Genomic DNA, 13571 nt, shown 5'->3' with positions numbered 1-13571 from the left:
ACCTCACCTGGGATGGCACCTCTATCTCACAGGATCACTGGGAGGATTAGAGAGGTAAGCTTTGGGCTCCCACCTTTATGTAGGTGTCTCATATTAGATACCCACCTTACTGAGGCCTTCTAAGTTATTTCTTTGTCTCCAGAACTGGAGGCAGCCCTTAAATTAGAAACCCAACGTCTCCAAGTTTTGAAAAACCCCCAGTACAAAAGTTGGCTTTTCCCTGCTCTTAGCTCCCAGGGTCTCTGGTTGTTAGTCACTGAATTTCTTTGTTTTCACATCAGCACTGTGGTTAAATCAATCTAGCTAGCTGGCTAGCTAGCTAGTTATATCTTTATTTTATCTGACATTTTAGTTGTTTCATTTGAGAGGGTTTTTCACAGTCTCTATTTGGTATTCCACCATATGACTAGGAACAAAAGTCGTAATTAATTCTTTGCTGGGGGGCCTTGGATGATTTTACAAAGACTATAATATTTAAAATGAATACTGAAGTACTATTAGATGGCAACCTGGGGCGAAGTAGGAAAAACACATTACAAAAGTGGCAAATTAAAGAAACAGAGTTAAGATATGCGAGATGATTGGTTTTGCTGGGTTTAAAATTAATTATAGGGTACAAAATTGCTGGAAATGAGACTGATGGACTAGGAAATCAGGCTCAAGGCAGGGTCCAACTCTCGAAAATCTGTGTCATGATAAAGATGAACTTGAGACTGGGAGTCACCAAAGGGCTGTAAGCAGAGAGCTGACGCTGTCACATCCATGCATGAAAAGGATTATTCTTACAGAAATGGAAACAAAGCATGTAGAAGAGACAAGAGAGCAGAGCCTTGCTATTCAAAATTTGGTCTTCCACCAGCCCTACTGGCATCACCAGGAAGCTTGTTAGAAACACAAAACCCAAGGATCAGAACCTGCATTTCAAACAAAAACCCCAGGTGAATCACCTGCAGAGTCAATTGATGTCAAAGCAATGGTCGGCAGAGCCAACGAAAAAAGCTTAATTATTCTAGAATACATGACATTTATTTGATGCTCAAGTTGTTTTATTTGCCTAATGAGCTGACTGTTAATATTGTAGATCTTTAACATTGTTAGATTTCATATTTGAGGTTTTGACACTACAGACTTATCATATGTAATGATCTGTTATTTAACTGTGACATAACTTTGAGTTCATTAACATGTTGCTGTCTAAGAGCAAACCGTTTAGTAAATCCAGGAGACTGTTCAGAATCAGAGAAGTTTTTGGTTCTCCACTCATTGTTGCATATGTGGTAACTTCAGGTTAAAGAGAAGGGGTAGGATAGGATAGACGTGAAAAGGTCGAAGAATCTGATACTTTTAATAAAAAAAAACTCTAACAAGAGATGGAGAGAGTTATACACTTTAGAGTTATTCTGTATTTTGGATGTTTCACTTAATGTCTCTAGCTATGTTCCTGTTTAATGTCAAACGATAATATATTTGAACCACTTGACTTATTAAATTTAATAAATATTGTTTGTCATATTTGTCCAAATTTCAGAATGCTTTCTTTTTTTTCATGTTTCTCACTGCCTCTTTGATCAGGTTTTTATTCAAAAGTAGCTGTCCAAAGTGATTTGACCTTTATGGAATAAACAAATTTAAGTTTATGCCGCAGGCCTCTTCTGTGGTGCCTTCTTTTCTGCAGGTTTCTTCTCAGCCGCTGGTTTCCTGGTAGCTGCAGTCTTTTTTCCCACTTCTTCTGGGCTTCTTCTGCTTCGTAACAGGAACAGCCTTCTTCCCTGGCTTCTCTACCACTGGCTTCTTGCCTGGAGCCCTCTTCTCACCTGACGTGGCTTCTGGCGCTGCTGCTGCTTTATCCCCTGGAGCTGGTGGTTCTTGGCCTGAAGAATGGTGTTCCCACCCATTGTCTTTGCACGTGGATTTAGCTTCAACATGATTCTCAGGTTTTTCAGTGGATTCATCTTTAGGACTCGACGATGAATCTTCTTGCGTGGTATTCGGAGGGCTCTTTGAATCTCTGGGCTTTTCAAGATTCTGTTAAGGTCTGTATGGAGCGTCTAGTGAATGGGATGGTTGTAGTTGCTCTCGAGGGAGGCAGCGTTACGCTAAGCGCCACACAGACCATCTAACTTGTGGAAAGCACTGTCAGTCCAAACGCAGAAACGGCCCACATGCCCACCAGGAGCACGTTTCCAAGTGTTCAGTTTGCTTACATTAAGCACAGTCATTCCAGGGATGTTTCTGAAGGCTTTGATGATGCCACTGTCCTCATCCTAGATGATGCAAGGTCCCTTGAGCTGGGTGCAACGATGGTTTCTCACTTTGCCCTTGCCAGCTCTCATTCGTTGAGAGGCATAGACCTTTTTGATATCATTGCAGGCCTTAAGCTTCTTAAGAAGCAAAACAGCCTCCTTGGTCTTCCTGTAGCCTTCAGCTTGATCTTCAACCAGAAAGGAAGTTCAGGAACTTCCTCAATACGATGACCTTTAGATATGACCACGCTGGTAACACTGAGGCAGCCAGGGCAGAGCAGATGGCATGTCGCTTCTGTGTCGTATTCACTCTGCAGTGCCAGCGGCACCAGGCTTGGGTTGGTGTCAACATGCGGCCCCACCACACATATTGGCAAAAGCACTCTGGCTAGAGTGATGAGTCTCACTGCCTCGAACGCTGGGAATTCCAGCCACCGCTCCGCCAGGACCCACGACTCAGCACCACTGACAGCACAGGGCTGTCTGCTGTTTTCGTGCCAGTTGGTGTGAATATGATCCATAAGTTCACAATATCTGGTCGAATGGCAGCCTTGAATACAGCAGGCAAAGTGACATTTTTTCCAGATGATTCCTCCTTTTTGGGTATCAGTGGACGAGCACATGCCACGGCAGAGAGAGGAGACGGCCACGCTCCTCTCAACCCAGTGGCTCCCACAGGAAAAAGAGAAGAATGCTTTTGAAAACAAGTGTTTTCTCAGAGTATGCTGCATCAAAATTATTGTGGGGGGTGGGGTAGGCGAGAGGTGTTAAATGCAGAAACCTGGGTGTCGCCTACCCTAGATCCACTGAATCCCAATCTACATTTTTAAATAAACAACTTCCAAGTAATTATGTGAGCAGCCAAGTTGTTTTTTCCAAATCTGGAAACCATAACTGTTCAATTTTTACCTTTTTATTTGCACACACACACACACACACACACACACACACACACAACCAGGACCCAGATCAAAAAATAAAACATTCTGATACTCTAGACCCCCCCCCCCTCCCCAGTGACTCCTAGAAACTGGCCTTCTATTCTGGAATAGCTTATACAATGGGGAAAGGACATCTCTTCAATAAACGGTATTGTTGGAAAAACTGGAAAGCCACATGTAAAAAGATGAAACTTGACCCCTGTCATATACCACACAAAAATAAACTCAAAATGGACTACAGATTTGAATACAAGACCTGAAACCATGAATGCCTAGAAAAAACATAGGGGGTAAATAAGCTCCTTGGTATCGGTCTTGGCCATGATTTTCTTGGGTTTGACACCAAAAGCAAAGACAAAAACAGCAAAAGTAAACAAGTAGACAGCATCAAACTAAAAAGCATCTACACAGCAAAGTAAACCATCAACAAAATGAAAAGGCAACATATAGACTGGGAGAAAATATTTACAAGTCATGTATCTGATATGGAGTTAATATCCAAAATATATAAAGAACTCATACAACTCAAAAGCAAAAGAAAAAAAATCTAATTAGAAAATGGGAAGAGAAACTGAATAGATTTTTTTCCAAAGAAGACGTAACAAATGGCAAACAGGAACATGAAAAGGTGCATAATGTCACTAACCATCAGGTAAGTGCAAATCAATACCACAATGAGGTATCATTGCATATCTGTTAGAATAACTATCACCAAAAGACAAGAGATAATATGTGCTGGGGAGGATGTGGAGAAAAGAGAAACTTCTGCATGGTTTGTGGGAATGTAAATTGATGTAGCCCCTATGGAAAACAGTATGGAGGTTCCTCAAAAAATTAAAAATAGAACTACCATATGATCCAGCAATCCCACTTGTGGGCATATACATCCAAAGCAAATGAAAACAGGATATCAAAGAGGTATTCGCACTCCCATGTTCACTGCAGCATTATTCACAATAGCCAAGACATGGAAACAACCCAAGTATCTATCAGTAGATAAACTGATACAGAAGATGTGGTATAAATATATACACAATGGAATATTATTCAGCCATGAGAAAGAAGGAAATCCTGCCATTTGGGACAACATTAGCTAAGTGAAATAAGCCAGACAGAGAAAGACAAATACTGAGTGGTATCACTTACATGTGAAATCCAAAAAAGAAAAAGAAAAAGTCAAATTCGTAGAAATAGAAAAGTGGTTGCCCGGGGCTAACGGGTAGGGGGGAATACACACAGGTTAGTAAGAGGGTATACGAGGTCAGAAAATTATGTTTGCGAACTCATCCTAGAAAAAGTGCTACATACCTCATTGCTGAATATCACTACGGTCACCTTCGAAGTACTCCCCTTGGGAAGCTATGCAGCGATGGCAGCACCTAGTCCACCCTTCAAAGCAATTTTGGAACTCTTTTTCTGGAATGGCCATCAGAGCTGTCGTCGTATTACCCTTGATGTCCTGAATGTCATCAAAATGTCTTCCTTTCAATATTTCCTTTATCTTTGGGTAAAGAAAGAAGTCATTGGGGGCCAGATCAGGTGAGTAGGGAGGGTGTTCCAATACAGTGATTTGTTTACTGGCTAAAAACTCCCTCACAGATACTGTGCCATGTGAGCTGGTGCATTGTCATGATGCAAGAGCCATGAATTGTTGGCGAAAAGTTCAGGTTGTCTAACTTTTCACGCAGCCTTTTCAGCACTTCCAAATAGTAACCTTGGTTAACTGTTTGTCCAGTTGGTACAAATTCAGAATGAATAATCCCTCTGATATCAAAAAAGGTTAGCAACATCGTTGCAACAAGTTCGCGAACTAACTGTCTGACCTCGGACCTCAGATACTACCTTTCCCAAATGAACTACATCACTAAGGAACCAAATAGCAAATAAGGGGAGATATTTATTTATTAAAATTATTTGTTAGTAAATGAAAAATTAGAACACCACTGTTTTACAACCTCCACTAAATTAATGGATGGAGGCACTGAGTATCAACAGGGGCTAACATCACAAAAGGAGGGACACCAGACATAGGTGACTCCTAATGAAATAACACACCACCGCCTAAACAGAGGGTTCAAACAAGCCTGATAAGGTCTCTAGGTTCAGCTGCCAGTTTGAGGAAATAAAAAGGACAGATGAGTGTGGTGAACTCCACCATGTGAATGCAATCAGTCAAATCTATGAAAAACAAATAAAATTTAAGGAAAAGTATGGAAAATTAATCTGTAGATTAAAAGATATAAGAACTAGCAACTCTTTTTTTAAATGGTTGAGATTAAACAATAGTATCTAGGGAGACATACTTGGCTGAGAGAATCATAAACACAGGGAAGCAATTATTGTAAGAGTAACAGAGGGGGAGTTACTTGAAGGAAGGGAAGGGGCTATACTGAGTCAGGGCACACGCAGGAGCATCTGGGATAGTTGGCAAACTATGTAGTGAGCTGTGTGGTAGTTACGAGAATGTGCTATCTTAATACACTAAGGTCTAAATTCGTTTTTATATTTTCTGTATCTATAGTTTATTTTACAATAAAAAGAAAATAGCTTAAAAATTATAGGTAAGATCTGCTAAATGTAGTAAGAACACCCCTAAAGATTCATCAGCAATGGGCAGGTGTCATTTTCAACAATCATTTTCATTCTAAACTGTCACAGTATCATCTCAAAATACAGCAGAAGGAGATACAAAATTTGAGAAAGTATCTTAAAATGCCTGATGCTTGTCGTAATTGTGCTAATGAAACTATTCAGTACAATACTCAGACTCATTGCTGCTGCAATAGTACAATAGCTGCCAAATTTGGTAAAGTCAACAAATTTGGGAATGTGACACATAGCTTGAAGCCAGTTAATTTACTTTTAGACACCTCTTCATTCCACTATTCCACAACCAGTGTTCAAAATAGTAATTCACTTGTGCAGAACAAGCCAGTTTCCAGACCACTGGATTTCTCTGGATTTCTTCTAAGGTCAAAGACGCCATAACAATTCAAATTATAATATGCCAGGATGCCACGTTTACTATATAAACACAAGACTTTGTATCTCTTTAAAAATTAAGATAAGTATTGTGTATCCATAAATCCTAGGCCATAATTATTTTATTGCTTGCAAAATCACCTAATTTCAATTAGCAATTTGAAGAATTCTTTGCTATCTCATTCCAGAATTACAAAGTTCAATCACATTTTTCTGAAATTCAAAACTCCTGATTACATTATAGCATAGACATACGCTCTACTTCTTCTTCCTACCAATCTGAACAAAATTTCATCAATAAATTACAATGAATTACCAAATATATGCTAGGCAATGAAGCAGATACATGGCATGTAAAAAAAACCCACAATCTTGCCCATAAGGTAGCTTGAAATCTATCAAGTTGGAGATACAAGTACTTTGTATTACCACACAATTACTTGATTTGATATTACGGTCTAGATACATAATAGAAGTCCCAAGAAGGAAGAAATCTTATGTAACTAGAAACAAGACACATCTCTGTACATGAAAGACACTCAAAAAATACAAATGGAAGGAATAAATGAACAAAAAAATGTTTGGCACGGTTGCACACATATATATAGAAGTGAGTTGGGTCCTCAATAACTAGCAACACAAAATTTGCTCCTTGCCGGGCAGCTGGATGGCTCAATGAGTTAGAGCGCGAGCTCTGAACAACAGGTTTGCCAGTTCGATTCCCATATGGCCAAGTGAGTTGTGCCTTCCACCACTAGATTGAAGACAAAGAGCTGCCGCTGAGATGTTGGAGGGGCGGTTAGATGGCTCAGTTGGTTGGAGCACGAGCTCTTAACAACAAGGTTGCCAGTTCAATTCCCCCATGTGATGGTGGGCCGCGCCCCCTGCAACTAAGATTGAAAACGGCGATTGGACTTGGAGCTGAGCTGCGCCCTCCACAACCAGATTGAAGGACAACGACTTGGAGCTGATGGGCCCTGGAGAAACACACTGTTCCCCAATATTCCCCAATAAAATTTTAAAAAGTATATATTGCTCCTTGCCAAAAAAGAGCCCTAAAATCTGACTTACACACCTGCATATTTCATAGATTTTTTTAAGAGGCACATATTTTTTTCATATTTCAGCTTCTCCAAAACTGATAGCATGCCATTGTTGAAGGAGCAGCATTTTTTCTTTTCTAGTAATTAAAATAACTATACCTAAAGTTTCTTAAATTTTATCAAAATATGAATTGATTCTAAAGATAAATATAGTATGTGTCATGATTTCAAAATTAATCACTCGCTACATGCAAATTTGGATATGTAATCCCAATTTTCGTAAGTTTAAAAAAATTCATAGAAGACAAACACCTTGCAATGTCAAATCCTGAGTTCTGATTCTGAAAATTTCAAAACATGAAAGAACATAATTACAACCACTACAAACTCATACAACATATCTTCCATAAAATCTACAGCATGCAAGTTCTTGAACATTTCTGCAATCGGTATTGCGAGGTAAATAACTGCATGTAATGTGAACAAATCTCAGTTATAGAAATACTGAAGATATTTCTTCTTTCTTATACTAAAAGATAGCACGCTAGGGGTGGGGAGAAAATAATTTTTGCTGCTATATTTTTATCTATAAGTAGAAGGATAAAATAATGACCATTTTAAAAAGTAGAAATTTTACTAAAAAAACAAATAGAATGGGGTTAATTTCATATTAACCAAATAAATTTCATATTCATTTATAAAAGGAAAACTCATATGATCAACATAATACAGTAGTCTCAAATAAGCAACCTGGTATATTCTATTTTGACCAGGGGAGATGCCATTTTTTAAAAAGTAAACAACGAATTTACCACTGCCTAAGTATGACTGTTTAGTGAGGGAACGACAGTCTGCTGGAAATGTGCAAGCAGGATGACTTAAACTGCTGACACAACCTTAAGTACAGCACCCTTTCTTTGAAACAGCACTAGTCTAATTAGAGCAAGAACTTACATCAAGAGCTTCCCTACCAATCTTTTATCATCATCATCAATATGTGACTAGAAAAGAATATGAACAAGGGAAACATATTAATTAAGGAAAGAATAAACCTTAAATCAGAAAGAGAGTGTCTGCATACATGTGTGCACCCACTAGTATGTGCATATATCTTTATAGCTCCCATTTCTGAACCTATAGTTAGGTTCTGTTTTGCTTTTGCTTTTATCCATATAAAACTAAAGACAGGAGGAATATGGTAGTCAGTGAATCTGACTTTTGTATATACAGGGGTCCCCTAACCTTTGCAATCTCAAGTTTCATCATTTAAAAAGGAAGTAATATTTGAGTATCTGCTATGTGCCAATCACTATGGTAAAGTTTTATATAAATTATCTCTTAATCTTCAAAAGAATCCTATCAGATAATTAGTATTATCCTCATATAATCAACTCAGTCACCTAAATTTGATTCAATCACAAGTCTAACTCCAAAACCCCGTTCCTTTACTACATGGCAATAATAATGCCTAAATTAATACCTAAACTATTTGAATTATGGAATAATTCTAACAAAAAGATGTCATAATCCACATGCCTGTTGTAAAACATAGAGCTATACAAGCATAATGAACAAACAGTATTCTACTGGTACACCTATTCCATCGCACAACTCCCTTCCCTACATGGAAGAGACGGTTAGCATTAATAGCATAAATAACACAGGAAAAAATATATAAATATGAATGTACACAAATACAGTTCAATGCATGAAGTATTAATGACCCAAAAATGGGACAATGAGAGACAACAGTCTATTTTTCCACAAAACACATTTCTGCAATGCGAATTAGTTCAATTGTTCGTCATTGAGGGATGAGGTCAGTATAATGTGAAAGTCACATTGGTCTACAAAGAATTTTCTCCACTCCAATAATGCTTTAATGCCATCAGGGACAAGCTTTCTCACAGAGAGAGCCTTAGTAATACTCAATGACCTTAAGAAAAAAACAAAACAAAACTGAAAAATCTGTAGAAGGCAAGCAGAGACTGGTTAATGGCTTTAAGAACTGCTAGGCTTTCCACGTTGTCAAACTATCTGGTCAAGCTGTGAGTACAGATAAAGAAGCCATGGAAGTATTTTCCACATGTTTATTTATTTTTTAAAGGGGGCAGAGAGTAGAAGGGACTGATAAAGAAGCTTACAACCTGGATCAAAATTTTTAATTTATCTTAGGTAGAACTGAATGCCTTCGTGGACCTACATGTCAAAGGAGAAGGCATAAATCCCGGGACTTACAATTAGCTAACTGATGTTCGGTACAAATATTTAGCTGTATTAATATTTTTTATTAGACTTGTTACTGGTTTTGTTAGTACATATATTATAAACTTGCATAGGTTTCTGAACAGCTTGTCCCTATTTTTAGAGTACGATTTTGCAGAACTTTTGGTTTTTTCCAGAGACACGCAGTATATTGTTTTATAACACAACTGCCTGTATCACGGTATTTAAAGAAATCCAGCATCACCACCTTTTTATTTAAATCCAACCTAGCTTCTTCAATATTAACTGTTATGGGGTCAAACCAATCTGCATCGAGAGGTTAAACTTTATTGTTGCTAAACACTTAAGAATTACTTTGTCAAACCAAAATATTGCCTATTTTTGCTTCTGCTTTAAGAAATACTAATTAAAAGAATTGGAAATATTTGAAATGAATAGAAATTAGGTAATAACATTTAAAAATACAGATTGTAATAACAGATAAAATATGTGACCTTGAAATTCTCTCAAAATTATGCTAAATTAAATTTAAATTCTAGAATATGCTGCCATATATTTTTTAAAATACTATTTCGAGTCAGTTTCTTTAATTTTATAATAATGCCACAGGAGGGTCACATTCATTAGAACGATACAGGTTTTTTTCATTTTTCATATTTTACATTTTCCCTTAGGGCAGATCTTTTTAGTTTACAGTATAGCACACTTAAAATTATTTTCTTTATGAAAATGTCAAATTATTAAGAAGAAAGCAATCTTTACTTACCTTGATCACAGAGAATACATTTCTTTACTTAGCCAAACAACAAAAATTGACTTCCGCATTTAAATCTCTGTCAGTAACATGCGTCTAAGGCATTTCTAACACTTTAAGAATGTCAAATCCTAATCAAAATTTAATTTTGGTAATACGAACTATTAAAAACGTAAATTTATTAAATTTTTACCTGAAATATTTTACATTAAGGAATTTTTAAAGCTCTTTTTATGACGCTCTGAAACAGATGCATCCTGAAATATCAACTCACTGAAGCTGGAAGCACCAGTAGAGCAGGCATACCACTTTAAAAATGGAAGGATAGGGTATAGGACCTGGCAGGAAGGGGAGAAAATGTATCTTGAACAGAACAAGTATACCGATCTGGTAAACTAATATAATCTAAGTGATCTCCACCACCCCAAATCACATCCTATCTGCTGTATATCAAATGTCATTTGGACCTTGACAGTTCATACCACCTTTTAGTCTTTCTGCCAATTCACGCTTATTACTATAACATTCTGAATCAAATTCTGGCTCAGGGATTACCAAAAGGTCAGCAACAGCTCTCAAAGTCTATTTTTCTTTCTTTATTGCCTAAGTTTTGATGATCTGTTTTCCAAACCTTTCACTATGGAACATGTCTCCTCTATGCAAAATTTTCAAGATGGAAGTGGCAGATTTACCTCTTATTAAAACAAAAATGAAAATACTAATGAAGAACAATTTCCACTATGATAAGACAGAAAATAGATATCAAAACTACACAGCTCTACATAAAATGTTTATTGAACAACTAGAATTTATACTTGCTAAATGAGTACTTTAATCTCCCTTATTGAGATGAGTGAAGCTTTCAGAACTGTGCTCTTGTCAATTTTCAACATCTCAAAGGCTTTGTTTCTTTATTCCTCCTTCCTTCCTGTCTCTTAAGAAAAAAGTGATCCCTATCATTTCCAAACTAATATCACCGCCAGTCCTTTTGATTTTGTCTATCCCTACACCTCCTCCAGAAACTTGCTCCATTCATTGTTCCCACTCCTGCTTAAACGTTCAGTTTCTTCAATCTTCCTCGTCTCTCTTTCTGTGAACATTCACAAGTACCACATGACATTGATTCATGGATGCAAAACAATGTAAATGAGTGAAGCCTTATACCGTAAATAGGAAGGGAGTCTCCCCAATCCAATTATACAGATTTTAAAAATAGTAAAATTCAGTATTCTTTTCAATTCACTTTTTAATGAAACTCTAGTCATGGAATGAAAATAATGGAGGAAGCAATAGTTAGTATCATAAAATATATAATGAACAAAGGTTATAAGGCAATGACTTCTAATCTTCATTTTGCAGCAACCAAGGAATTCTTTGTTATGCCAAAATATACCTACAAATTATCACAGATATGATTCTAAGAAACAAAGTTTTAAAGGTACTCTTTAGAAGATGAACTGCTACGACTTTCAACAACTAGGCATCTCCAATATTTAGGAATGTATTTCCTATATAGGAATAGAATATGTTACAAACCTTAGCTCTTATGCTTACTTTTCTTTTAAAAATTAAACCAATCTGTTTCTTAAACATTATCTTTAAAAGGTTAACATTGTGATTTTTAATTACTATAGATCACAGATTTAGGAGTAAAGAATAACATTTTTCCCCCTAAATACTGTAATCTCACTCAGAATTCTGAGACTTCTCCTCCAAAGTTTGGGATTTTATGTATTTATAACTTACACATACTGGTGGGGAAAAAATTATAAAGAAACTTATAAACGTGGAAGCATGAGAAAAACAAAAAGAATACATCTGTAACTCATAACTCTCCATCACTGTCATTCTCTTATACTAGCTTAAAATAATTTCTTCCTCAATTACTTTCTTATTTCCAACTTACACAAAATCTAACTCATGTCCAATCCTATCCTTAGGCACTAAAACATATCACTTATGATTTATGAATTTTAACTGTCACATTAATCTAATCTTATAGTATCTTGATCCAATGACAAAGCTGCATTACAGTAGACTACTTACTGTAAACCCGAATAGGGGCCAGACCACAATTACGTCAATTTGTACTATACATATATATCTGACTTAAAGGGACAGAACACAATTTACTGAAAAGCCCACAGTAGTGATTTTACCTGGCAAAGGACACAGGGATAATGTCTAGTAAATCCAAGAATAAAATTTTTGATTTTATATTTCTGACTTCTTTCTCACTCTACACACTCTCCTCAGGCTATTATATCCACTTCTTACCTTCATCTACTACCTACAGTGCTGGTTCCCAAACTTGGATGGGGTTAGTCAGAGATCACTTCAGGGGCAGGGGTCCTTGTACCTCTGGCAGATTCATAGTACCTATGGCAAGAATATAATCGATGGCTACCTCTAAATTCACCTCTTCTAAGATGCTTTCCAAGTACCTCTCACCACTGTTCCCAAACAGAATTAATTAACAACTTCATGTTCCAACAACTTCGATTCCATGCCTACATACCTGAAATACCTTAACTTTTTTGTCTGCCTTTCCCATTAGGACTATAAACTCCCAGATGGCAACTTTTGGCTTCCCCATTTTAGGATTTCCAGTGTTGTGCATAAGAAGTTAGCTCTTAGCTATCAATAAATGCCAAAATGACACGTGTACTGTCCAAACAAGAGGATACCAACAAGCGATTAAATAAAAACAAGAAATAACTACACAGCATCTACTATGCTCCACTCTTTGATAGTCTGAATTGGGAAGGCTAATACTAAAGTTCTTTTTTCCCAAATTAAGAACACATATATAAATTTCAGACGGACAAGAATAACACCAAGGCTAAGAATACCGGCCTTGCAGTTAGATGTAACTGAAAGAAAAAAACCGAGATTCACCACGTAATGTGATCTCAGGTAAAATGGGAATGGTGTCAGCTCTAAAATGAAGCTCATACACGGTAAACAGGTTTTACGTGAGGATTAAAAGACTTAATGTACAGAAAACATCCAATATCCTGCATTTGGAGACAATTAGAACCTGAGAGATTATTAAGTCATCATTTAAAAACTAAAACATTAAAGCATCTGAGGGTAGAGAGAAATAACTTTCTTTTAGATAACCATGGTAACTCTTTAAAAGAAAAATAATATATAGATTAGTCTTTAGTTTTATAAATTAATTAAATCACATTGATTTATAATTATAAAAATTTAATACTTTTTAATTAATTAAAAATTTTAAACAACCTAAAACACAGCTTTTTGCTTACACTGGCTATCCAACCATCTCTTGCATATAGTTGGTGGTCTTTAGGAGCCTAGTGATAAAGAAAAACCTGTAAAATTGAAGTTTTTCTTTCTTTTAAAGTATATTTTCCAC

The 13571-nt window shown here is 36.6% G+C and overlaps 1 protein-coding gene and 1 pseudogene across 4 annotated transcripts in view; both read right to left on the bottom strand.

The window, feature by feature from the left end:
- FBXW7 (F-box and WD repeat domain containing 7) overlaps window positions 1-13571 on the bottom strand; it is a 171493-nt gene that overhangs the window by 98352 nt on the left and 59570 nt on the right. The window lies entirely within an intron of this gene.
- On the bottom strand, window positions 1349-12785 carry LOC109442049 (large ribosomal subunit protein uL4 pseudogene; annotated as a pseudogene).

Source organism: Rhinolophus sinicus, chromosome 15, assembly GCF_057876585.1.
Source record: "Rhinolophus sinicus isolate RSI-liver-muscle chromosome 15, RSI-T2T, whole genome shotgun sequence".
Lineage (NCBI taxonomy): Eukaryota > Metazoa > Chordata > Mammalia > Chiroptera > Rhinolophidae > Rhinolophus > Rhinolophus sinicus.
The sequence above is the reverse complement of the archived record's forward strand: the minus strand, read 5'-3'. Positions and strand labels throughout refer to the sequence as shown.